Source organism: Misgurnus anguillicaudatus, chromosome 8 (genome assembly GCF_027580225.2).
Source record: "Misgurnus anguillicaudatus chromosome 8, ASM2758022v2, whole genome shotgun sequence".
NCBI lineage: Eukaryota > Metazoa > Chordata > Actinopteri > Cypriniformes > Cobitidae > Misgurnus > Misgurnus anguillicaudatus.
In genome coordinates this window covers 42,803,184-42,828,077 of record NC_073344.2, presented here as the reverse complement: position 1 = coordinate 42,828,077, position 24,894 = coordinate 42,803,184, and the positions used below count along the sequence as shown (strand labels likewise).

Below are 24,894 nucleotides of genomic sequence, written 5' to 3'. Positions count from 1 at the left end.
CGAAGGGATTTTTGATATCTCAAACGCTGTTCCCATGGCAACCTGTCAAACTTTACTTTCATTTTTAAGGCATATTTAAACCTTACATCTGCGTGCGGTAAACGTTTAAATACTCCTCCTGAGGAAATAATGTGGTTGACTCCAGAAGTGGTCAACATAATGCTGAGACATTGTAGATGATAAATTGTGAAGGGATTTTTGATATCTCAAACGCTGTTCCCATGGCAATGTGTCAAACTTTGCTTTCATTTTCCAGCATATTAAAGGCTGACAGTTGCATGCAGTGAACTTTTAGATACTACTTCTAGGATATTCATGCGATTGACACCAAACGTGGTGATCATGATTCCAAGACATTGTAGATGATAAATTGTGAAGGGATTTTTGATAATGGCAACGCGTCAAACTTTGCTTTCATTTTCCAGCATATTTAAGGCTGACAGTTACATGCTGTGAACCTTTAAATACTCCTCTTATGGGATTCATGCGATTGACACCAGAAGTGGTCAACATGATGCCGAGACATTGTAGATGATAAATTGCGAAGGAACTTTTGACATCTCGAACGCTGTTCCCATGGCAATGCGTCAAACTTTACTTTAATTTACTTTAATTTCAGGCATGTTTAAGGCTCTTGGCGTGCTTAGTTGAACTTTAAATTTGGCACACACATGAGAGTTTTTGGCTGTTAGATGTGGACAAACAGGTCAGACATAGGCATGTCTCTTAAGTGGCTCACTAGCGCCCCCATTTGTCTAAAATGTTGGGTTTCTTTTTCCTACAGTCCCCAAAAGGGTCAGTAACAACATAAAATAGTCCACCGATATTTACCCACTTGATGCACTTGCCCACCGTGCATCGTTTTCTCTGAGGCACCGTGTCGCGGTAAATAAACGTGCGAGGGCCCGCCATTGCTGCTTGCAGCTATATTTTTTACTTGAATTCTTTGCTGCTTTGTTCTTGTGCTTTTTAAAAGTTTGAGTTTGCTATGCGTGCATGAGTTGTATCACATGAAATGATTCTGTCTAAACTATGTGAAGAGTGTTTGTGCAGTTGTATTACTAATGTTAAAAAAAATATAGAAATATATTGAAAAGTATAAAACATTATTTTATAGCTTATTCACTTTAGTTCTTGCACAGCTGTGATATCTGTTCGAATTCATGCGGCGCCACAAGAATCGACAGCCGGATGACGTCAAAGTATCGCGAGAGTGAGACGAAATATGATTTCTTGACTCATTCTAGCGGTACTTTGACCTCATCCGGCTGTCAGTTCTTGCGGCGCCGCATGAAGTCGAACAAGCCTAGTGTCATGATATTGGCATAACAAAGGGTTGATTATATATGTTGTTATTTTCAGGTATATTTTTTTAATGTTTTTGAAATAGTATATGTTGTAGAGTAATCATAAAAACATCTGTATGTATTTTAAATGAAAAGTTTTTTAATAGAAATTGCCTATGTAATGTGGTGTTATTGAGATGGCCGTTTGTAAGATAATGATGTTTTATGTCATGAGAATGTTTAAAAGTAATTGGTCCGATATGAATTTATGTTAAAGTAGTACACTGAAACTTTGTTATCATTTCAGAGAAAGCAAGGTGGTTTATCACTCAACAGGTCGTGGTCAAGCGTTATCACGTGAAAAATTACTCCTGACAACTAGGGGAGCTGTGACTGTTTCCTTTAGTGTTGGCAGAAGCCATTTTATTTCTATATCTGAACAGGTAAGATGTGAGTTTTCTTAAGATGTATAATCTTGTTATTTCGTATTTATTAATACTCATCTGTACAATGTTTATATAGTTTGATGTATATTTATGATAGTACATGTGTTTTGTAATATTTAGAAAATAAGTGTTTAAATATGGTGTTTTTAATACCGCATGTCATAATAATTAAATCAACTTATCGGACGAATTTTTAACATGATATCGATGATATTTGGACAAAATGTTACAATAGTGTATGCATGAGTATTTGTTTGAATAAAAATTATCATTGGCATTTTAACCTCTATTGTTTATGCTATGATCTCGCTGTAGGTTGTGTCCAAATAGGTCGCCGTGATTTTATTAAGTAAGATCCTAGATAGGTTTGATTGCATAATACTAGTTTTCTTCGCCTTGCATCTAAAAACAAAGTTCTTCTTTTCTGTTACTGTTATGTCTTTATTTTAAATAAAGTTATCACATGAAGTGATATTTGTAAGTTTAGCATAACATGCTGATTGATGGGAGGACAGGGTTTTCTGGGCAAATATCTGATTAATTACTTTGCTAGAAGAAAGTTTGTTTGTCCAATGTATAATTAAACTAAAATAACGATTATAAAGATGTAGACATTATCTGCAGACATTTGTTACAATACCAAGTATTATGTTCTCATCATTATTATACTATATGATTTTAAAGAATGTTTACCGCTTAGGACTGTTTGATTACTAAAAAATAAGAAGATTGTTTGATTATGAGCGATTGCCTAAATAATTTTTAATTACAACCATTTTAGACATTTAAATTAAAATGGTTCTTTCTGGGTCTTCATTCTGATTGGTTGAAATGTGTCAAAAGCAAGCGTGCCGCTGTCATGAGCAATTCGGTCCCCCCTGGCAATTCGGTCTCCCCTAGGACCCCAGCGTGATTCCATTGGCTGAAAAAACTCCTCATGGGTAATTTTCTTAGCGCCTTATTACAATTCCTACAAAATTGCACAAACACTGAAAAGTGAAGACAAAACTTCTCGATCGCCCCCCATTGACAGGTCCCAGTATAGGTCATAAAGCCTGTCTCCCCATGTTATTCAATGGGACTTGAGACCAACAAAAAAAATGTATTACACTTCAATTATCTTTTTTCCGAAGCTGGTTTCTGTCATTTATTGTAGTTTTTATCACGCTGATGTAAATTCAAATGTTTTTAAAATAAGTTTGTGTTTAGTTAGTTATTTAATGATATAGAAGCGGTGGTGTCACGTCATGATTGACAGCTGTGATATTGTGTGATATAGGGCTCACTTCGGTAACACTTTATTTTGATGGTCCCCCTATAGATAGTCTGTTGGCTATCAGTTACTTTTCAACTAACTATCTACTTACTCTCATCAGTATAGTATCTGTAGATGGTCTATTACATGTTCTGTAACAATCATTAAACTGTCTGTAACATGTAAACGGCTAATAAACATTTTGTCAGGAAACTGCTAGTAATGTGCTGTCAATTAAAGATGAACATGTTCAACAGCGTATTAGCAGACACGCAACAAATCTTCAATAACTTTTCAGTAATTCAAGTACAGCAAAGAGAATTTTTGTCAGTAGTTAATAACCAATGTATCAACAGACTTTCAGTAAGCATTCAGTTGACTATAAGTAGCAACTCATCATTATTTCAAATTAACTTTAGGCATACTAACTAATGTATCAACAGACTTTCAGTAAGCATTCAGTTGACTATAAGTAGCAACTCGTCATTATTTCAAATTAACTTAGGTATACTAACCAATGTATCAACAGACATTCAGTAAGCATTCAGTTGACTATAAGTAGCAATTCAACATTTTTCAAATTAACTTTGGGTATACTAACCAATGTATCAACAGACTTTCAGTAAGCATTCAGTTGACTATATATAGCAAATCAACATTTTTCAAATTAACTTTAAGTATACTAACCAATGTATCAACAGACCTTCAGTAAGCATTCAGTTGACTATAAGTAGCAAATCATCATATTTCAAATTAACTTTAGGCATATCAGGCTGCTAAAACTCCATCTTTTGCAAGTATCTTTTGAAATGCGTTACTTACTGTTTGTTACATATAAATTACCTTTCAGTAGAGAGTCATTTTACTTTGAGGCAAATTCATCTTTTCATCTCTTGCCAGATTAGGCCCATCAAAATGAAGTGAAAAAAATCTTAGGGATGCTGTTGAATGACTCTTACATCAGACAACATGGCTACTAGTCAGGGGATTTTCAGCAGACTGTCAATAGACAGTAAACATCATCACTACTAAATATCTGTTATTAGACAAGAAAAATAACAGCAAAACAGAACAAGTACATAGATGCTGAATGAGGAAAATATGCAGACTCATTTGTTTGTCCAATCAACTCCTTTTAATAACCTTTCACTTTTTTACACTGATGTATGTGCATCTGTAGTAAATCAAAAGGTATGTAAAAACATGAAAATATTGTACAAGTCAAAACAACAGTTAGAGAAACACAAATTCAAACAAAAAAGAAAATAGAAATAGTCAGTGATAAAACTGAGTAATATCATGCAAAAGCCTCCCAAGAATTCCTTGTCTATGTCTCCTGCCTAACCAATAAGTCCATTCTATATATATCAGATGGTTTTTGAGAGACTTCTCTGACCGATTTGCACGCAACCTCCACACTTCCCTTTTGAAGTTTGTCCATGCCCTTTCAATGTTTTGTGTATGTACCCCTGTCAATGCGTTTACAAAATTAACGCTGTGGTTCACTGTGTGGTGTTGATATCCTCTCTCTGGAAGACTCGAGTATGCACGCCATTCATCACTATGAATAATGCTGCCTCGTTTTACATGTTTTTCAAAGATTGGTAAGAGGGTTGTCTTGTCCCGTTTGTCCACCAACCGCAGTACTGGTTTTCGGGAGGGCAAAATCTCAACCATTCCGAATACCCAGCTTTTTCTTCTCCATGCACCCCCCAAACGCCCTCTCCCATACTGAAAAATAATAAAATAAATGTCAAACACTATTTTTTTTAGAAATCAAACGCAATAGCCTCAAATAATTCTCAAGACTTTTACTTCTGTGATAATTCAGATATTTGGTGCACAACAAGTACTGTATAGGGGTGAATAATGACCAAAATCTTATCAAAATATGTGCCATTTTATTTATTGATAATGATATCATGATATACTTATTTTTTTCTTTAAATGGGTTTATTTTTGATACCATAGAATGTCCATAATTCTTTTCACTAGTGTCAATATCACAAAAAACTAATAGAAACCTAAAAAGACAAACTCAAGCTCACCCAAGATAAGTTAACAGTCAGTGATGAAATAAACTTTTACAAGCATTAAGATCAAAACTATAATAAACACAAAGAAGTGCTTCATTGTAAACTAATAATAAACAAGTCAAGTGCATAGTCTTCACTGAAAAAAATGGTACAATATGTATTTTTAATACATTGCATTTTAACTGGATGAAGAAAACACATTTTACAAGCACATATTTGGTATTTTAAGAGTTTGATTATGTGAACAGTGTCATTTTTGTCTGTAGAGTTTAGAGAGACAAAAGGTTGACCTCTGGGTCCACTCAACCCTCTATTTTTTATAGTGTCTCAGTCTACATTTCATTTGAATTTGGTCTTTTAGAAGGCCAAACAAATAATAAAATTAGGGATGCACGATATATCGACCGACATATCGTTATCGGCCGATAACTGCTTATTTGTAATATTATCGGTTATCGGTCCGATAGCAAAATTAGGCCGATAAATGAAAGCCGATAAATTATGGATTATTTTGGTTTGTTGAACCACTTCACTTGCTCATTGCTGGCCATGTGGAGTTTTGATTGGTGCTTTCTGTGACATAGCACGAAGATGGCACGTGTTGCGGGCTTAAGAAGAGTATGCTAGTCTAGGGCAAAGACAAGATGTCCGTGATCTGCAAGTTTATCATTGTGAAAATAATATGAATATTTATCGGCCTATATATATATATATATATATATATATATATATATATATATATATATATATATATATTTCGCCCCCCAAATTTAAAGAGTTATCGGTAATCGGTATCGGCCAAAATTTCCGTATCGGTGCATCCCTAAATAAAATTTAAAATAATTAAATAAAATAATTATCCAATTAAGCCAAACTGTTTTGCCTCTATTACTGCCTAAAAAGTGAACCATGCAACTGCATAGCTAGTTAGCCAGCTAGTCCCGATGAAAAATTAAACTTAAAACATATTTTTTCTATTGTTTTGTCCCAGTATCTAATATACTGTACACAATGACAGTTTGGAAAGTCTGTGCGTTGAAGTGATTACAGTAATGTGATATCTAGCCCCTTAATGTGAATTTAGCAGATGAACCCTGCCAAAAATTCAGATTTTATCCCCGGAACACGGAAAAAACCCTCCAGATGTGATTGGGTTAGTTTGTGGCTAGTTTTGAGTTGTATTTAGTTGTATTATATGTACGTATGTCGACTGCATTGTTATGGCTTAAAACGCTTGTTTAAAGTTTTTGTGACCATACATGCAGCAGAGCAAGGGATGCAACGATTACAGATTTTGTTGGTGTGATTATATTAATTAATTCATTAATTCCACAACATTCATGTATACAATCACAAACAAACCTTTGAACAATTGTTAAATATATATTTTTTCATTTTTTTTTACATTTCTCTTGGAGTAGAGAACTTTTAATTTTGGTCTGAGAAAATGTCTCTTACTTTGGTTTGGTTTTTTAAGTGAAAATGATAAGAACCACTCAAAACTAATAATAAAACAGGGTCATCCTGGACCAGGTACTGCGAGTCATTTTAACAGGTGCAGCTTAATATTACAGAAATCAAATATAAATATTAGCACTGTCAGCATTAACTCATGCAATTAATTAATTAATTATTAACACGTTAAAAGAATGTAACAATTAATTGCAGTCAGTCAGACCATCAGCACCGTGTTGGTTCATGGATCCGGGACCTGTGGGCAGGAGTAGGCATGGGGCGGTTCCGGTTTCAAGGTATACCGGGGTTTTAAACAGTCAATGTTCTGTGTTCTAAAATGTTCTGTGATATCGTTTCCAAGGTATGAGTTGTGTTTTACAAAATTCATTAAATCCTTAAAGCATAACTAAACCCCTGGTCAGAGCCTGACTCCACCCACTGGCAATATTTTAAAAAAATGCAAGAAAAGTGGGCAGATCCCAACGAAGATAGAGGGGACGAACTAAGCTCGTACCAAGTGTGTGGTGAGATCGTAACAAGGGCGTGGTGAGCTTGAACCTGCTTACATCACGAGTTATTTTTTGGACCCAACATCCAATAGGAAAATTCAACTGCAGTAGCCACCGTTCAACCTGAAGAGGGCAGCACAGATGTTTTTACACCATATATTGTAGTATTGAAACACTTAATATCCAAATGTCAAAAAACTTACTAAAATCAATGAACAGCACTAATAACGCCCCATTCTTACAGATCATTAACTGTTTAGGGTTTAGTTACTCTTTAAGTCATGTACAGTAATTGATTTAAGGGCGGTTTCCTGGACAGGGATTAATCCATGACTAGGCCTTAGTTTAATTAGGAAATATAACTAGTTTTAACAAACATGCCTTACTAAAAACATTACTTGTGTGCATTTTGAGGCAAAACAAAGGGCACTGATGTATTTTAAGATATGTCAGTGCAAGTTGTTGTCAGATTGGACAGCTCTTAAAATGTTTTAGTCTAGGATCTAGTCTAATCCCGGTCCGGGAAACCGCCCCTTAATGTTTACATTTAATATCAGGGCTCCAGACTAACTTTTTTCACTAGGAGCACAGTGACCGTCATCAAATCACCGGAAGAAAAATGCACGACAACATAATTATGAATGTTCGAAATGGGGGGGGGGGGGGGGTTGAGGGTTTGATTGACAGCTGCACAGGATGAGTTAACGTTAGCCTGCTTTGCTCGTGTTCATAATAACAACAACATGATAATAACTTTCTACGTAGTATGTTTACACAGAAACTAGCAACAACTAAGCCAAATTATGTTTTAGATATTTTGACCATTTTACATTACCTGAGTCCGCGGAAAAACTGGCCTGAAAACAGTACTTGAAATCTTCCTTACGAAAATGCTGGCTGCATATTCAAATTTTCGAGTAATCTGTCGCATTGATGTAAACAATAAAAACTCCCGGTGGCCTGAATTTGTTGTCCTTACATCCACAAACTACACAGGTTCTAGTCTTCTTTTATCTAGAGTTTTGGTAATTTCCTTTTGGTGATTTACTTCAGAGACAGTAAAAGCGGAGTTACTCTATGTTGATGTTCGTCTACCGGCTAACTTCAAGTTGACTTGAGTTGATCTGAGAGCTGGTTGAGCGGTAAAAGTTATTAGGCTTGTTCGACTTCATGTGGCGCCGCAGGAATCGGCGGCTGGATGACGTCAGGGTACCGCAAGCCTCACGGGACTTGGATGTCGTCTGGCTGTCGGTTCTTGTGGCGCCGCATGAGGTCGAACAAACCTGAAGACTGCATCGATCAGCGGTTAGAGGGTAGAGCTAATGATTCATTTTCGTGCAGTGCATTCTGGTTAATTGAGTCCATCAAAGACCGTTACGAAAATTCAGCTGCAACACACTAATCTAATAATCAAAATTGTGCAAATTTCTTTTTTTCCCATGTAAAATCAAATGGACATAAATTACCCATGATAACAAGCTAAAATGTCTAGGGTTCAATTCCGCTTTAAGGTTATCATACCGCCAGGATCTCATACTAGGGCTGCTCGATTATGGGAAAAATCATAATCCCGATTGTTTTGATAAAAATCTTAATCTCGATTATTTAACACGATTACTTAAATGACTGTAAAAACATGCATTTATACATGGGCTTGACATTAACTTTTTTGCTCACCAGCCAAAGTGGCTAGTTGTTTTCCAAAGTTACTAGCCACTCAGCATTTTCACAGGCCACAATTTTGTTGCTGGTTAAATAAATTTTATATGATTAAACTTGACTTTGGCATCCTAAAATGACTTTAATTTGAGCAAATTTACTTGGTTTAGCTAAATTAGATGCAGATTGAATTTCAAATGCAGTCTGACCACCCAAATTAGGACAACATTAGCTGGTATATACCAGGTATATCAGTATAGATCATATCATATACTTAGGTGCATAAAAACAGTCTAGTAAGGCATAAATAGATTTACATTGAATGAATATATTAAAAGTGGAGCAGGGGTGTAGAAGATTAACTGAAATGATAAACACAAAACCCCTCGACAACCACTTTAAATATTTATTAACAACAGCAGTCAAGAAATGTACATGAATTTTACTTTCAACTTGTTTATGCAGATTGTATTTTATATGCTTGATCATGATTTCTGTTAAAAGTGATTTAAGACTTTTAATGACAACTGTCGAGAGGGCATTATTGTTGCCCAAAGTAGCCTACATTAAAATGATGCGCGAACCTCTCAGCTGGCGGGTTTCATTTGATTTCGTGTGCATTCAGGAATGCGCTGAATTTCTCTCCGCTCTTGCCCTGAGAATGTGCACGCAATATATATCTCTCCAATCACTTCCATGCAATTGTTGTATCTTTCCCGAAGTGTGTATGCGCTCAGACTGCGTCCTCTTGTGCATTCGCAAATCCATCACCTCTCGCGTGCTCTCTGGGAGGTGGCGTTTTGGTCCGCAACGCTCCGCTGAACGCGCGCGCGTCTCCACAAACGGTCGCAGCCGAAATCTACCCGCATTCGGCGGGTGTTAATGTCAAGCCCTGCATACATTCAATGCATTGTTTAGTGTTGCTGCAGAAGGCTACACGTGTCAAAGCAGTCGTGTTTAAGTGCCAGCAGAACGCGATTCACATTTTAAACACGATCTCTTGAAATGCATATAACTTTACAAACATAAACAGGATTATTAGTGACCTGACTTTAAACAGATGACTGAGCGCGCAGCTCTCTGCACGGAGAGCGGCGCCACGATCCAGCTGATATTTTAAACGTGAGGGATAGTTTGCCTCCGCTCGCTTGAAAAGCATAAAACTGAACAAATACATGAGGATTTCTACTTTGTGTGCGAGGCGCAGCTGCTTATGCAGGGTTCCTGCAGGTTTCACCAAGTCAAATGTAAGACTTTTTAAGACCTTTTTAAGACCATTATGAGTGAAATTTAAGACCAAAGCGGCACAATGATCTCAGAAATTCTCAAAACATTATATTTTTATTATATCTTTGTTTATTGTTTTTTTTTTTTTTTTTGACAAATAAAATCCACTAATATGGGAAGATCAGTATGGTCAGCTGCTGATATGTGGCTTGTTAACATGTTTTACACTTTCTCCACCCATACGTTATATGCATATGCGCTATTATGCCATCGCATTTATTCCCCTCTCTAATTACACAATAATGAAATGAAAAGGAAAAAGGCTGTTCGTGGTTTGTTGTGTGTTGCAAACAAGGCCGTTTCTAAATCCGAAGGCTGTAGCCTCCAGAGGTCGCATTTGTAGGCTGCATATGAAAACTGTGTAACACTAAAGTTGACTCATTGTTGATGGCGCGGGACTTGACGGCCTGACTGTTAAGTTGATTTTCAATAAAGCAGTGTTGATTTTTTCGCTTCTGGGTCCTCTGTTTCAGAACCTTGCAAATGCTCTGGTAAGCCACGGGCTAGTTGGTTAAATTAACACAGAAAAGATTTTTGCTTATAAAAAACTGCATTTAAGGTTTGTTTCTCGCCAAACCTACAGTATACAGTCGGATCACAACACCTGAAATATAGCTTATGGCATGAATTGCGTGGATTATAATAGCCTACATTTGTATCCTCTTTAAAAAATAATGATTAAAAACTGGATTGAAGTGACATTCAGTGACACGCAAAGTGCAGAACTTTTCTTTTTAGAGGCCCACCCATCAAATACATTCTTCCTCCGTCACTGATTAGTTCTACAGCATTTTAATTTACCATTTTATTTTTTTCGGACAACCTTTTCGGGAATAAATGGAGGTAAGAAATTTAAGACTTGGGTTAATTAAATTTAAGACCTAGGGTGAAAATCTGGCCATTTTTAAGACTTTTTATGGCCTTAAATTTAACTTTCTAAATTTCAGACTTTTTAAGACCCCGCGGGAACCCTGTTATGACGCGTCGGATTAATGACTCAAAACGAAATAACAGAAATGCGGCACACTAATCGATCTCCCTCGATTATCTTGTTTTTGCAATCGAAATGTGCAAAAATCGAAATTGAAATCGAAAAATTATTAATTGCACAGCCCTATCTCATACCGGCCTAGGCAGGAGGTTTCGTTTGTAGTGATGCATGGACTGATTGGAGTGTGGCTCTGTTTCACACATGCATGCACACACAAACAAGATGCACAAACCAACAACAGACGCACTTCGTATTTCACAGGGCCTTGTCATACAATGCACCAACCAGCCTGCATCAGACAAGCACAAAAACACAACTGCGCCACTTGGTGGTTTATGAATCTGGTGTGTGTGTGTGAAACAGAAACACACGGTTGTTACAAAGCCTTTACAATTAGTAAACATGACATTTTAAAGCGTAGTTAAAAGTAAAACCGGTTAATCGCTGCATCCCTAAGCAGAGCAACATCATGCCAGCGAGAAACCAAGTTAGGGTGCACTCAACACTATGCAAACCAAAACGCACCCGGGCACGTTTGACCCTGAAAGCCTAGTTCGTTTGACTAGTGTGATCGCTCTGTAGCGCGCACAAGCACAGTTTGGTTAATCGCGCCCTGGCCGGCTTGCAGAGGTGGGCTGGAGTGGGATGGGCTGGAGCGCGGTTCAAAAGGAGAGACGTCACTTGCACGACCACTCAACTTCATGATGCGTGCAGCAGGTTTATGTGAATGTATGAGCTACACACGTGACAGACCAACTAAGCAATATGATAGACATGAGAGGGCTGCATGTCATCGCGCACCAAACAACTCTAGATAAAAAACACAGACTTAACATTATGATGGGTTCCAGTGTTAAGAGAGCACTTTACTTCCTGCTTTGTTCAAAACAATCGCATCGTAATGACGAAAGCGCACCCAGGCTCGGATGAATAAAAGTATAGTGTGAGTGCGTGCTTCTGGAGGAGTACAATCGCACTTGTGTACAGTTTGGTTTGGATAGTGTGAGTGGAGCCTTAGAGACCATAGTCCAAAATCCATCTGACAAATGATTACCGGTAAATTGCCCATCCCTAAGTAGTTCACCTGCTTTCTCTGGCACAGGCAAATTGATGTCATTTAAAAACAAGTATTTTCTGGGTATTTAAATCAAGATTGTGATCTTCTTATGGTTAATCCTGTAGCTCTACCAAATGTTATAGTCTTATAAAAAGTGTCTATTTACAAACAATGCAAAAATGTGTTTCTTATATCTACACATCCACATTAGAAGAAAATAGATGTTTTCTGAATTCAAAACTTACTTTTCGTCTGTGGCGAAACTTGCTTTCATCAATGTGTACACATACATTGAGCCCACCAACTTTTTGCCCTCTTTTTTTCCTGAACCTTCGCATACTTCTCACACATACACTGCGCAATTTCATGGACATCTTGGACAGAGTTGCACTACTCTTTGAGATGTTATCTTGGATCATATCCACCTGTCTCAAATGAAGACCCTGTGAAAATCTAAACATAATGCAATGCAATATTATTGTACAAGGGCAGAATCCAAAATTTAATGTTCAGACAGTGATGGATAAAAACGCACTAGAGATTACAGACAATATAAACTTACCTGTGTATATACTTCATCCAACTAAAAAGGCTTGCATGGGATTTGGAAAAAATTGAGTTGGTCCTAATGCTTTTTCTCTTTCGTCCGCATGACTTTTTGCACTGCCTGCAATTGAACAGTATTTATATGAAGTATATTAGAGTCAGGGTAGCTTTATTGTCAACACTATACAACCTGTACACAGCAAAACAAAATAGTGTTCCCCTAAGGCCATGTTTACATTAATGCATTCATGTTTTAAAACGCATTACTTATTGACACGGCGTGTTTTTCCACCAAAGTTAAAATTTTTCATGCTTAGAATAGACCCTTTTACTGTTTGTACACAATGACGACATGGCAACTTATGCGCGTGCAGTTTGGCAACAGAAGTATGGCAAGAATCAGCAGTGAAACAACACAGACAGAGAAAGTTATTTTAAAAAGTTGACTTTATCAACTTTTTCAACACAGCTACCAGATCCGTGTACTATAGACCCCTTCACGGTTCACGTCACAGGCGGTTCCCACTGCGCATGTCGGGGTCAGAAAACAGATTGCAGCAGATTGAGTTGCGTATTATTCGATATCGTCAAAAATGCCTACTTACGTCGTGGGCTGTGATAATCGCACCAGGTCTTCCGTTAAGTTTTCGCGATTCATGCAGAATCTCAAAAACAAAAAAATACAACATCTGCAAGCAATTAACGTGCAGACTGGGACAATGCAAATATCAAAGAGGCTTGTGTTTGTAGTGCTCACTTCATTTGAGGTAAGTCATCATTTTTCAGCCCTGTTAGATTAAATTATAAAGCCTAAATGGTATGAACAGTTTGACCCCATGCTGCGCGCGCACCCGATAGTCATTCAATGTTTACAAACCTTGAAGGGGTCTATAGTGGAGTGGATAAAAGACGTTAGCAGATGGCCAAATTTAAAGTGGCCAGATACATATATACGTATATAATATTAGTATATTATATTAGTGCAACCAAACGCAACAACCAGACATCTTGATGCTGGTGCTAACACGTTAGAACCACTGGGGAATAACACCACTTCTGTTGCCAAAATGCGCGTGCAGGCTATTTGATCACGTGATCAAAAGGGTTTATATAACAGCTGGATATTCTAAAATAAACAATTAAAACCTTTATTTAAAAAAGTGTGTATTTATCAGAAAACAAACATTTATCTTTTCACTGTTTTAGTATTATAAGTTATGTTTTGTATTATTATTATTATTATTATTATTATTATGTTTATGTTGCGTATATTTTTAAGGTTGTTTAATTTGATATCCTGTTGAATAGTTTAATCTACATCAACGAGTCATATTTTGTAAAATAATTTAATATTTTCTTGTTCCATATTTATTTTAATAAGTCAGAAACGGCTCCATTGTGTCCTGCTGACAGGCGTGGTGGGCGCATACAGCAGGTGACGCAAATGATGGGTCCTCCAAAGGTTAGACCGTCTCATTTCAGTTCTCTTCATGAGCTGTGTCTGAAACCGTTCCCTCGTTCACTTATTCACTATTCCCTATATGGGGAATGACAAATGAGTACAGTATAAGGGGAAGAAGCAAATGAAAATAAGTGAGCGTTTCGGACACTGACGTAAATACCATGCGCCAGAGAGCTGTCACAGAGATTCATCATAAACACCTGTGTGGCTTTATTGATTGTGCTGTGAAATGGTAAAGTTTACTTTCTTTTCTGTTTTTCACATTTGTCATATTTATTCTATTAGTTGACAATAAAGAGGGCAAAACAACTGTTTATATATATTTACTGCTGTTTATTTATTGTTTAATAAAAATGTGTATTAGATTTTAAATTAAAGGTAACGCAATTATTTTTCATTTGTTTATTTTCAAAAAGTAGAAAATAACTGACAACAAGAGGTAACAAAAGTGTATAAACCTAAAGGTTTGGTGTTTACTGTCAGTATCCTTCAGCTGATTCAAGTTACACGTTCGTCTCCCGTTGCATCATGGGAAATATGAGTGAACGAGTGTACATCGAATGTACCCTCAAAATCAGAGTGCATTGTGGGTAAAATGTAGTGAATGAATGTAGGGAATGAAGTTCTTGTTCACTCATGCTGAGTCCCAATTCGCATACTATTCATCCTAAATAGTATTTGAAACTAGAATTAGTACGTCCCAAATCGTAGTATGTTGAAATGAGTCTCCCAAAGATACCCGGATGGTCTACTATTTCCGGCTAGAATTCGAAGTGCAGATCAATGCACACTCTAACAGCTAATATTGCCCACAAGTTCACAACCCATTGCATGCGGGAGGGAGGAGTTTAACCACACTGACCCTCTGGCTTATTTGTAGTAATACTGTGGCTGTACAAATGTTATCTTTATTAGTCCAACCAAAGAAACATGGTTACTATACTTTACTATAGTAAAAGCATGGTTCATTTTTATCTAGGTATTTTTTAGTTATATACATAAGTATAAAATACGTTAAACAATAGTTATACTATAAACTTTAAATATTTTGACTTTAAAATAAGCAGCTTTCGTTACAGACATTGCACATGAGCGTCAGAACCAGCCGCCTCACAAACGACCTGTGTTTGGTTCTATGACCACGCCCTGCTTCACTCCTCAACTTGGTAGAACACATTGTAAAATGTATTGTGAAAAAAACGATGAGGATAAAAAGATGGGAATAGTAAATAAAATTATATTGGACATAAGTTATAAGAATGAATGAAATATTGTTATTGTCGTGGTGTGCGTAACTAGGCAACCACGTTTTCGTTCACGTTGCATGACGTCATCGAAGTATGTCCCAGAACGTGCATACTCTTTTGCTACACACTCAGAAGTATGTATGTTTTCCTCACAAAAACAGTACATACTTTTAGGTCGTAGTATAAGTAGGCGAATTGGGGCTCAGCATCAGGTTTCGGACAGCACTACAAAATGGCCGACACCCGATATAGTGCACTAGTGGATAGGGAGCGGTTTCAGACATAGCTATGGACTTCTGAGGTTGCCACCTTAAAAGACCGAGGTCGCAGCCCTTGAATTGGGACCCAGCTACTGTTTAACTAAGCTCAGAGAAACATGAGTGTATTTACACACTATTACAAATATATGAGGCTAATTGCTTGTGTACTGTTTAACTATTTTACATTAACGCATCCCTTACAAAAAAGTCCAGTGGTAATCCTGTGGTACTGCTTCGGTACAACAGGAAACTACCACACAACAAATGAGTGTAGCTTAATATGACAGGAATACCACAGCACTTTTTGTTGTACTGTATCACACGAATTTACCATTAGATGTCATATGTGGTTTTTTCAGTTGTTTTTGTGTGATAAAACCATAGCTTTTGGACAGAGCTTAATATGACAGGAATACCACAGCACTTTTTGTTGTACTGTATCACACGAATTTACCATTAGATGTCATATGTGTTTTTTTCTGTTGTTTTTGTGTGATAAAACCATAGCTTTTGGACAGAGCTTAATATGACAGGAATACCACAGCACTTTTTGTTGTACTGTATCACACGAATTTACCATTAGATGCCATGTGTGGTTTTTCTGTTGTTTTTGTGTGATAAAACCATAGCGTTTGGACAGAGCTAAATATGACAGGAATACCACAGCACTTTTTGTTGTACTGTATCACACAAATTTACCATTAGATGCCATGTGTGGTTTTTCTGTTGTTTTTGTGTGATAAAACCATAGCGTTTGGACAGAGCTAAATATGACAGGAATACCACAGCACTTTTTGTTGTACTGTATCACACGAATTTACCATTAGATGCCATATGTGGTTTTTCTATTGTTTTCGTGTGGTAGTATTATTTAATTACCTGTCAGAAACAATTATTCCTCAAATCATGGTTATACAAATATTGAAAAGAATTATGAAAAAATATATAATTCTTAATTTACTTAATTTACTTGTCTTCACCTTGAACATTTAAAAAGATATATAATTATTATATGGTAAGAACAATACAGCTACAGTGCAGTATACATATTGTGATATCTTAGCACTTCTCATATTGTCGGATGAAATGCTTCATTGTTTTTCTCACTTCATTAAGTCCCTTTGGATAAAAGTGCATGCAAGTACGTTTTACTTAAATGCTTTAAAAACTGTTATCCTGCAATGAAAGATATCACTACATTTAAGACTTTGGGACTTTATTTTAGTTGGGCATTTCACGAGTTTACACGTACATGAAATCGTAATTTGGGTAATTCATATATATTAATTTATGCGTATTTGGCGTGCTGTCAGGGGAGGGGTCCGAGCTCGGAATATGGCCCGAACCCAGAGAACTCCCCCCCCTTTAATCACTGGGAGAAGAACCCAGGCTAGAGTGAGGTGATGGGGTGGTGGAGGGATGCTGTTGAACTTGTCGCAGGATAGAGGTGAGAGACGGCTTTATATACCGGTCTTCTCTTCATTGATTGGTTGATTCCCTGAACGTGCGCCTCCCGAACTTTGTTAAAATAAAACTTCATTTCACGAGTTTACACGTACATGAAATCGTAATTTGGGTAATTCATAAATATTAATTTATGCGTATTTGGCGTGCTGTCAGGGGAGGGCTCCGAGCTCGGAATATGGCCCGAACCCAGAGAACTCCCCCATAAAAGCAAAGTAAGCGCAGGACAGCACCGGTAAAAACGTAGTGAAATTAACCCCCCAATAAAGTGAAGGGCGTGAGAAGTAATTACAAAAAATTTGTTTGGGCTTGGCCGTTCGACCGGGAGGGCTCTCGCAGCATCCGACGGGGCTTAATGCTCACGGCGTCGGACGGGTAAGCCCCGCCAGCAGTTGAACGGAAAGCTTTAGCGAACGACACGAATCGGGGTCGAGTTTTAGCCGTTTGACCGGGAGGGCCCTCGCAGCATCCAACGGGAGCTTTGGAAGACGTGCTCGCAGCATTGGACGGGTAGGCCCCGCCTGCAGTCGAACGGAGAGAGCCACAAAACATTCGGTCGGGAGGGTTCGACCAGCGCTTTGAAGGGGTTGTGACACGGGGATAAGACCCTGCCCCTTGCGAGCGGGGAACCCTCGCGGCGACGCGAACGTGAGCGTCTGACGATGTCAAAAATTAACACAGGTGGTATGAATTAACGGGTATTAATTAGTTAATGCTTGTTGTGCGTTTCTGATGTGAAAGCGGCTGGATCTAATGTAAGTTTGGAAGGCGTTTGATGACCAGCGACCTAGGATTTGAATTTGTTCCTGTGAAAGACCATTTTGTGCGGCTGTAGTTGCTGCTCCGATGCGGAAAGAATGACTTGAAAATTGATTTGCTGCGATACCAGACTGGGTGAGAACTGCTTTGAGGTGTTTTTGGAACCAAAATCTTGTAGCTGGGTTATTAAAATCGTCGGCGAAGAGTGGATCTGATTGGGATTTAATTATGGAACGTCTGTAATACATGTAATTTAATAGAGAGTGGTACGGCTGAATGGGAGTTGGCAGATTGAAAATGTAAATTAAGTGACCCTTTTTTGCTCGATCAGTTTTGCTTTGTTTAATGAAAAAAGATATGGTTTCGGTTTCGTTTTCTACAACCTGTAAATCTGTAATTGTAGGGTGGATTTTTGTGTTGAAGTTGGACGTGACTGTTAATTCGGAGCAGCGAAGAAAACCGAAGAAAGCCAGGATGAACATTGCTTCTAGTGTGCGAGCGGTGTTGATAGAATGGTAGCCGAGACGGAGTGTAGAGATGCATTTGGTGAGTATGTCGATAGTAATAGGCTGTCTGTTATCTGGGCGGGTGGGATGGGTTCTTTGAATTCCTTTTATTAAGAGGGAAGTTTGAGAGTTGTTTATGGCTGGGGCGGGTTTACCGTAAGATAATTTATGGAAGAATTGGATGCCGCTTAGATAGCCTTTAATGGACCCGGCTTGTAAGCCTTTAATGCTGTTAAGGTGAGATATGAATGACGTAATGGATACGAGAGAGAAATCGGGAAACGGCAGGTTGTAAGACAGGTGAAAAGATTTGAAAGATTTCCATGCTGTGAAATATGTTTGGAGGGTTCTAGGTGAGACTGCTTGGAGGATGGTATTGATGGAAGTGCTCAGAAGGGATTTTAACGGGTGATTTATGGGAAGATCAGCTGAGAATAATGAGGGACTGGGGTTGGAACTGGGTCCGCATCTGGTGCCAGCGTCCTGAATTTCTGAAACGAAAAACGGGAAAGAGAGTCAGCGATTTGGTTCTTTGAGCCTGGAATGTGTTTAGCAGTTATAATAAACTGATCGCATGCAGAAATCCAAATTAGGCGTCTGATGAATGGCATTAACGCAGGGGAGTGAGAACGGCCTTTGTTAATGCAGTATACAGTGGCTTCGTTGTCACAATGGACTAAAATGCTTTTTGACGACCACTCTTTTCCCCACAGGGAAGCTGCGACGACGATCCGATAGAGCTCGAAAAGGGCTGAGGACTGCGGTAAGACTAGAAGCTGGGATGGCCAGGGGGACGCGAACCAGCGTCCTTGGTAAAATCCCCAAAACCAATTGAGGGGGCTGCGTCGGTAAATAGTGTAATGTCAAGGGGGGAAGAAATGCAATTGTCATAGAAAAAAGTTAAGCCGTTCCACTGATCGTTTTTGCATTCGTAGGATAAAATAATTTCGTCTTCTAGTGCGAGAGCCGAGGATGCGAGGGCGAGGAGATGCGCGATAAAGGGGCGACCTTGTGGAATTTATGCGCATAGCAAAATTTAGATGGCCAAGTAAAGAGAGAAGTTCGCGTTTGGAACAGTTTGTGCGGCTTAGAAAATCAGACGCGACCAAAATGGTTCTGTCGATTTTCTCCTTGGGCAGTGAAGCCTGGAATTTTACTGAGTTTAAATTGATGCCCAAAAATTCGATTGATGTTGATGGGCCCATGGTTTTTTCCTGAGCTATCGGAATCCCTAGCTTTGCAAAAACCTGTTGCACTGTAAGGAGATGCGCTGCGGGGATAGCGTCATGAGGTGAGATAATTAAGAAATCATCTAGCAAATGAAGGAGATGGGGAATTGCGTAATTGTTGGATAGAATCCAGCATATTGCTTCAGATAGCGTGTCGAATATTTTTGGGCTGCTTTTGCAACCGAAAGTTAGACGCACGGCGAAATAGAACTTATTGCGCCAGCGTATGCCAAATAGATGCCACGAATCCGGGTGTATTGGCATAACTTTGAAAGCTGATGTGATGTCTACCTTTGCGAGCCATGCGCCGCGGCCAACGATTTTAATCATTGTTATTGCTTGCTCGATATCGTGGTAATGGAGAGAAAATTCTTCGAGTGGAATAAGACTATTGATGCTCGGAAATGGAGAGTTGTGAGGCGCAGAGAGATCGATTATCATGCGCTTTTTTCCTGAAAACTTTCTGGTAGCTATACCTATGGGGCTGATACGAAACGTTTGGAAGGGGGGCGTTTCGAAAGGACCGATCATAAACCCTGATTCGATTTCCTTTTTTATTAGCTCGTCTACTACTTCAGGCTCTGCTAGAGCAGATTGAAGATTATCGCAGATGATATTCTGAGTGGGCTGACATTCTACACCGGGTTTAAAACCATGTTCGAGACCAGACAATAGATAGTTTGTAAACGTAACGTCGGGGTGGTGTAATAATTCCTCGGCTAGGCAAGAAATATTCACAGGAGTCGAAAGATAGTTTTTTGCACTTTTATTTACAGATTTCATTACTGGACATACAGTGCGGGCGTGAGCACCGCCGCAGTAATTACAAATATGCAGATAGCGGCAACGCTGTCTTGGGCATTTCCCTTCGTTGAAATTATTACAGACTTGTCTGCTTGCCGTTACGTTCGTCACTCTGCTGCTGAAAGAGTGATCCTCCCTGCCGGGTCGCGGGACGTAACTCGTCGATTTGACCGGGCTCGGTTCCGGGCAGGGAGGGATTGAAGGATTAATTTGGGGGCAAGCCCATGTCGCGTGGTTAACAGATCTGCATATTGCGCAAGAAATATTTCGGCAACCCAGAAAAACTCTGTTATGGAGATCAGTGTCCAACGCTCCCCAATAAGGACACTGATTCCATTGTGAAACGCGGACGGCGCATTTCGCGGAAAAGAGTTTGTGATACGTGTAAAAATGGCTACCCCCATAGGACAGCGTGAGCTCCGCAATGATGGAAAGATAATCATTCAGCTCGCGCCGTCTATGGAGAAAGGCAGAGCATATAATTTCAGTATAGCGGCTGAAAGCGATACAAAATTCTGCCAGAGACAGAATGCGTGAGGAAGACTGTGTAGTATTTTTTAGCGTTACAGAAATATCGCCGCAGTCCACCCGGCGATTGGACTCTAATGGAGGGAATAAAGAGAGTAAAGAGCCCAAATCAACATCCGCACCTGCGAGGATCTGCGCTCTTATATTGTTTGTCACTGGTGGAGGTTCTGAAGCGATGGCGTTAGGAGGAGCTGGTTGAGGTGTTGCTGTAAAGAGAGAGAATGGGGAACGGGTATGCAGAGCAGTAATAGGGAGGGGGCCCGGTGCTGAGACCGTTTGCGGAGGCATCCTCACGCAAAAGTCGGCTCCCGGGACAGGGGGAAGAGTAAAGTGAGAAGAGGAAGTAGGGACTGGAAGGGAGGGGAAAGACGTCAGTCCTTGTGCCGCTAATGGAGGCATCCTCACGTTAGGTTGAGCACTCGGTGCTGGAAAATAGTGATAGGGAAAAGGGTAAGAAATAGGAAGAACAGGTGGAGCTTGAGAAGTGGTGTAGTTTGCATGGCAGGTAGTCGAGCTGTGCTGTGCAGTGGTGGGAGGAGCTGTGGGAAAAAACTGAGCGGGTAAGGTTTGAAGTTCGCCCCCTACAGGCTCCGGCGCTCGGCCCGGGCTCGCTGAAGGCCTGCTACGGCTTGGCGCAGGGGGCGGACCCGGCACTGGGTGAGAGGGAGGTGGAGAAGCTGCAGGACGCGAGGTCGGGGCCCGGCGGGCCTTGCTCGCTCGCACGGAAGGAGTGGAAGCTGTAGGAGAAGGGTGAGTGAATTGCAGAGAAACGTATAAATTATATAATTCCGCTTTATTTAATCTACGTGAGAAGTTTACATCGGAATTAATAAGAGCTTGTCTTAGCCCTTTGACAGTCCATTTTCCTATGGCGGGGATGTTTGGATGGACTGGAGTGGAGGTAGACGTCGAGGAAGATGGTGGCTGTCTCGCCGGCGGGGGCGAGGGTAGTCCTCGGCGTCTTGGCGTCCGTGGAGTGGAACGTGTGGGCTGGCGTCCCCTGTTTGAGGACCGAGTCTCGGCGTTGGCGATTGGAGTAAGGGCATTCCTTGGAACGGCGGGTTGAGGTGGAGACTCCACCGTCACGAAGGAGTCGTCGTCCGAAGGGTACAGGTCGATTTCAGACATGACAGCAAAAGGGGCGGGCCAAAATGCTGTTGAACTTGTCGCAGGATAGAGGTGAGAGACGGCTTTATATACCGGTCTTCTCTTCATTGATTGGTTGATTCCCTGAACGTGCACCTCCCGAACTTTGTTAAAATAAAACTTCATTAAGTAATTGGGACTAAAGATAAATCAAGGTTAAAATAAAAACATTCCTTTTAATATTAGTATAGACACTTTGATTAATTGTGATTTAAGTTTTGTTAAGACAACCATCATTTTTTATTGTTAGCATTTTGATTATGTACTTTTTTACAGATGCTGTGACAAAAGGAACCAGGACACCGCATCTGCAATGACCGAGGGCATGAATGGGGAAAGCAGAAGGACCAGATATTCACTAAAGAAACCGTTGCCTCTATTTTCTAATAAGTGATTTTACGGGGTTTGTTTAATAAAATCCACAGACGTTTTGCACTAATTCTTGCATTTTTCTTACATTACTTCACAGCCAGGGTAAAAGATGAAATACCGCAGAAATATGAAAGTAATACCATAAGAATATTACAGGAATACTGCAGGAATATTATACACTTTTCAACAAAATCCTGTGGTAAATACTACAGAAAAATCAAAGTAATACGACAAGAATATTACAGGAATACTGCAAGAATATTATATAACAGAATCCTGTGGTAATTACAGCAGGAATATTACATTAAAACAAAATGCTGTGGTAAATAGAAATATGAAAGTAATACCATAAGAATATTACAGGAATACCGCAAGAATATTATATAACAAAATCCTGTGGTAAATACTATAGAAATATGAAAGTAATACCACAAGAATATTACAGGAATACTGCAGGAATATTATACACTTTTCAACAAAATCCTGTGGTAAATACTATAAAAAATGTAAGTAATACCATAAGAATATTACAGACGGTACAACAAAATCCTGTGGTAAAGTGTCCCAAAAAACAACATAATACCTGTGGTAAATACTACAGAAATATGAAAGTTATACCACAAGAATATTACAGGAATACCACAAGAATATTATATAGCAAAATCCTGTGGTAAATACTATAGAAATATGAAAGTAATACCATAAGAATATTACAGACAGTACAACAAAATCCTGTGGTAAAGTGTCCCAAAAAACAACATAATACCTGTGGTAAATACTTTAGAAATATGAGAGTCATACCACAAGAATATTACAGGAATACTGCAAGATATAGCAGAATCCTGTGGTAATTTCCGCAGAAATATGAAAGTAATACCACACAATCCCACAAGAATATTACATACTTTACAACAAAATTCTGTGGTAAATACTACAGAAATATGAAAGTAATACCACAAGATTACTGCAAGAATATAACAGACGTTACAACAAAATCCTGTGGTAAATACTACAGAAATATGTAAGTAATAACACAAGAATATTACAGGAATACTGCAGTAATCTTACATACTTGACAACAAAATCCTGTGGTAAATACCACAGAAATATGAAATGAATACCACACAATCCCACAAGAATACTGCAGGAATATTACATACGTTACAACAAAATCCTGTGGTAAAGTTACCCAAAGAACTACAAAACACTACACAATTACCACACCAGTTTTGTGTGGTACCTTTGATGTTTTATCACATGATATACCACAGGATTACCACAGAACATTTTTTTAAGGGATATAGGCTGTATTGAATTCTGAGCACATGTGTTTTGTTGCACGATGCTATTTTTAGCTGTCCAAATGTGATTTTAAAAAACACAGACGTTTAAGTGTCCGTTCATTTACGAGTTGAGATTAAAAACTTTTGTTAAAACGATTAACGTTAGCCTGTTTACATCGTTATAAACAAGCTTAACTAGAAACGCTTGTACCATTTCCCAGAATATGGGAAATATTTTAGCAACGTGATATCATTTTTTCGGTGTTGTCTGGTTTGTATTACATCTGATAGTTTTTAATAATATGATCAGATAAACAGACTCGCAAGTATGCTGTTACTGCACTAGTCCAGGGGCAAAAATAATAATGCCGACAGAAATGCTAAATAAACTGCCAAAGTACTACCTCAGCAGATAAAGAGCTATCTGTATTGTAAAATATGTATCTACCTGTGGATGAGATGAACTTCGATCTCCACGCGTGACGAGTGAGCGGGAAATAGAAAGTGTGGAGCGGAATCAGCGGATTACAAACTGAGGGAATTGATATCACAATGCTTTATGTATGGTTCTGGAATCCAGTTCACCGCAGCCATGTGTATGTGTAACGCGTTGATGGACAGTGTCTCAAATAAATGACGGAGCCCCACCCCCTGTACACAACTCTGGCTTAATTTCTATGACGACGAACGAAATACTAGCAGTATTTTTGTACAGTCAGTATGTGTTTTTTTTTTAAGTTGCAAAGTAGATTAATTAGCCTATTTGTGCTCATGTTAAGTAAAATTACAAAATTAAAAATATACAGTACAGTTTAACTGGTTACTTTCCACCCCTGCCAATTAGCTAAATGAATGAATTACTAAAGGAATGAACAAACAAATCTCATACTTACCAGATGTAACCATCTTTACAAGAAGAGATCACAATTTTCATGCGTTTCTTGCATCGCCTGCATTTCGTTTTTCCTTTGAGTAATCTTTTTCTTTGCATCCACCTTATTAGTTTCAGACGTGACTTGCTCGTTTCACTAACATAAACTTTCTCAATGAGTCCTCTCAATAACCTACTCATCATTACGTGTTAAAATTTAAAAGTATATAGATTTATACCTTTAACTAATTTTAGTTTCTAAGCTTAATTTCTTTAACGTACTGTCTCTCTGTTGTTGACGCGCTTTCTGTTTACGCAATACATGTCAGGCGCGAACGGACACATCCGGAAATGGGCGGGGCGGCCCAGTTATTTTGGGATTTTTTTATAAAATAATAAACATTATACTTTTTGACTTACCTAGTTTAATTGCTAA

At 38.7% G+C, this 24,894-nt stretch overlaps 2 long non-coding RNA genes across 3 annotated transcripts; one reads left to right on the top strand and one right to left on the bottom strand.

Moving 5' to 3' along the window:
- Positions 1-4,099: 4,099 nt before the first annotated feature.
- Positions 4,100-24,881, bottom strand: LOC129455017 (uncharacterized). Its single transcript, XR_012370882.1, has 4 exons — positions 24,481-24,881; positions 12,544-12,648; positions 12,227-12,434; positions 4,100-4,718 (listed from the first exon to the last, which is right to left on the bottom strand). It is a non-coding gene; the product is annotated as an uncharacterized lncRNA (long non-coding RNA).
- On the top strand, positions 17,755-22,609 carry LOC129426200 (uncharacterized). Of its 2 annotated transcripts, XR_012370881.1 has the most exons (4): positions 17,755-18,265; positions 18,939-21,536; positions 21,633-21,965; positions 22,209-22,609. It is a non-coding gene; the product is annotated as an uncharacterized lncRNA (long non-coding RNA). The 2 variants fall into 2 exon arrangements; XR_012370880.1 differs by lacking the exon at positions 22,209-22,609 and having other exon boundaries at positions 21,633-22,070.
- Positions 24,882-24,894: the final 13 nt, after the last annotated feature.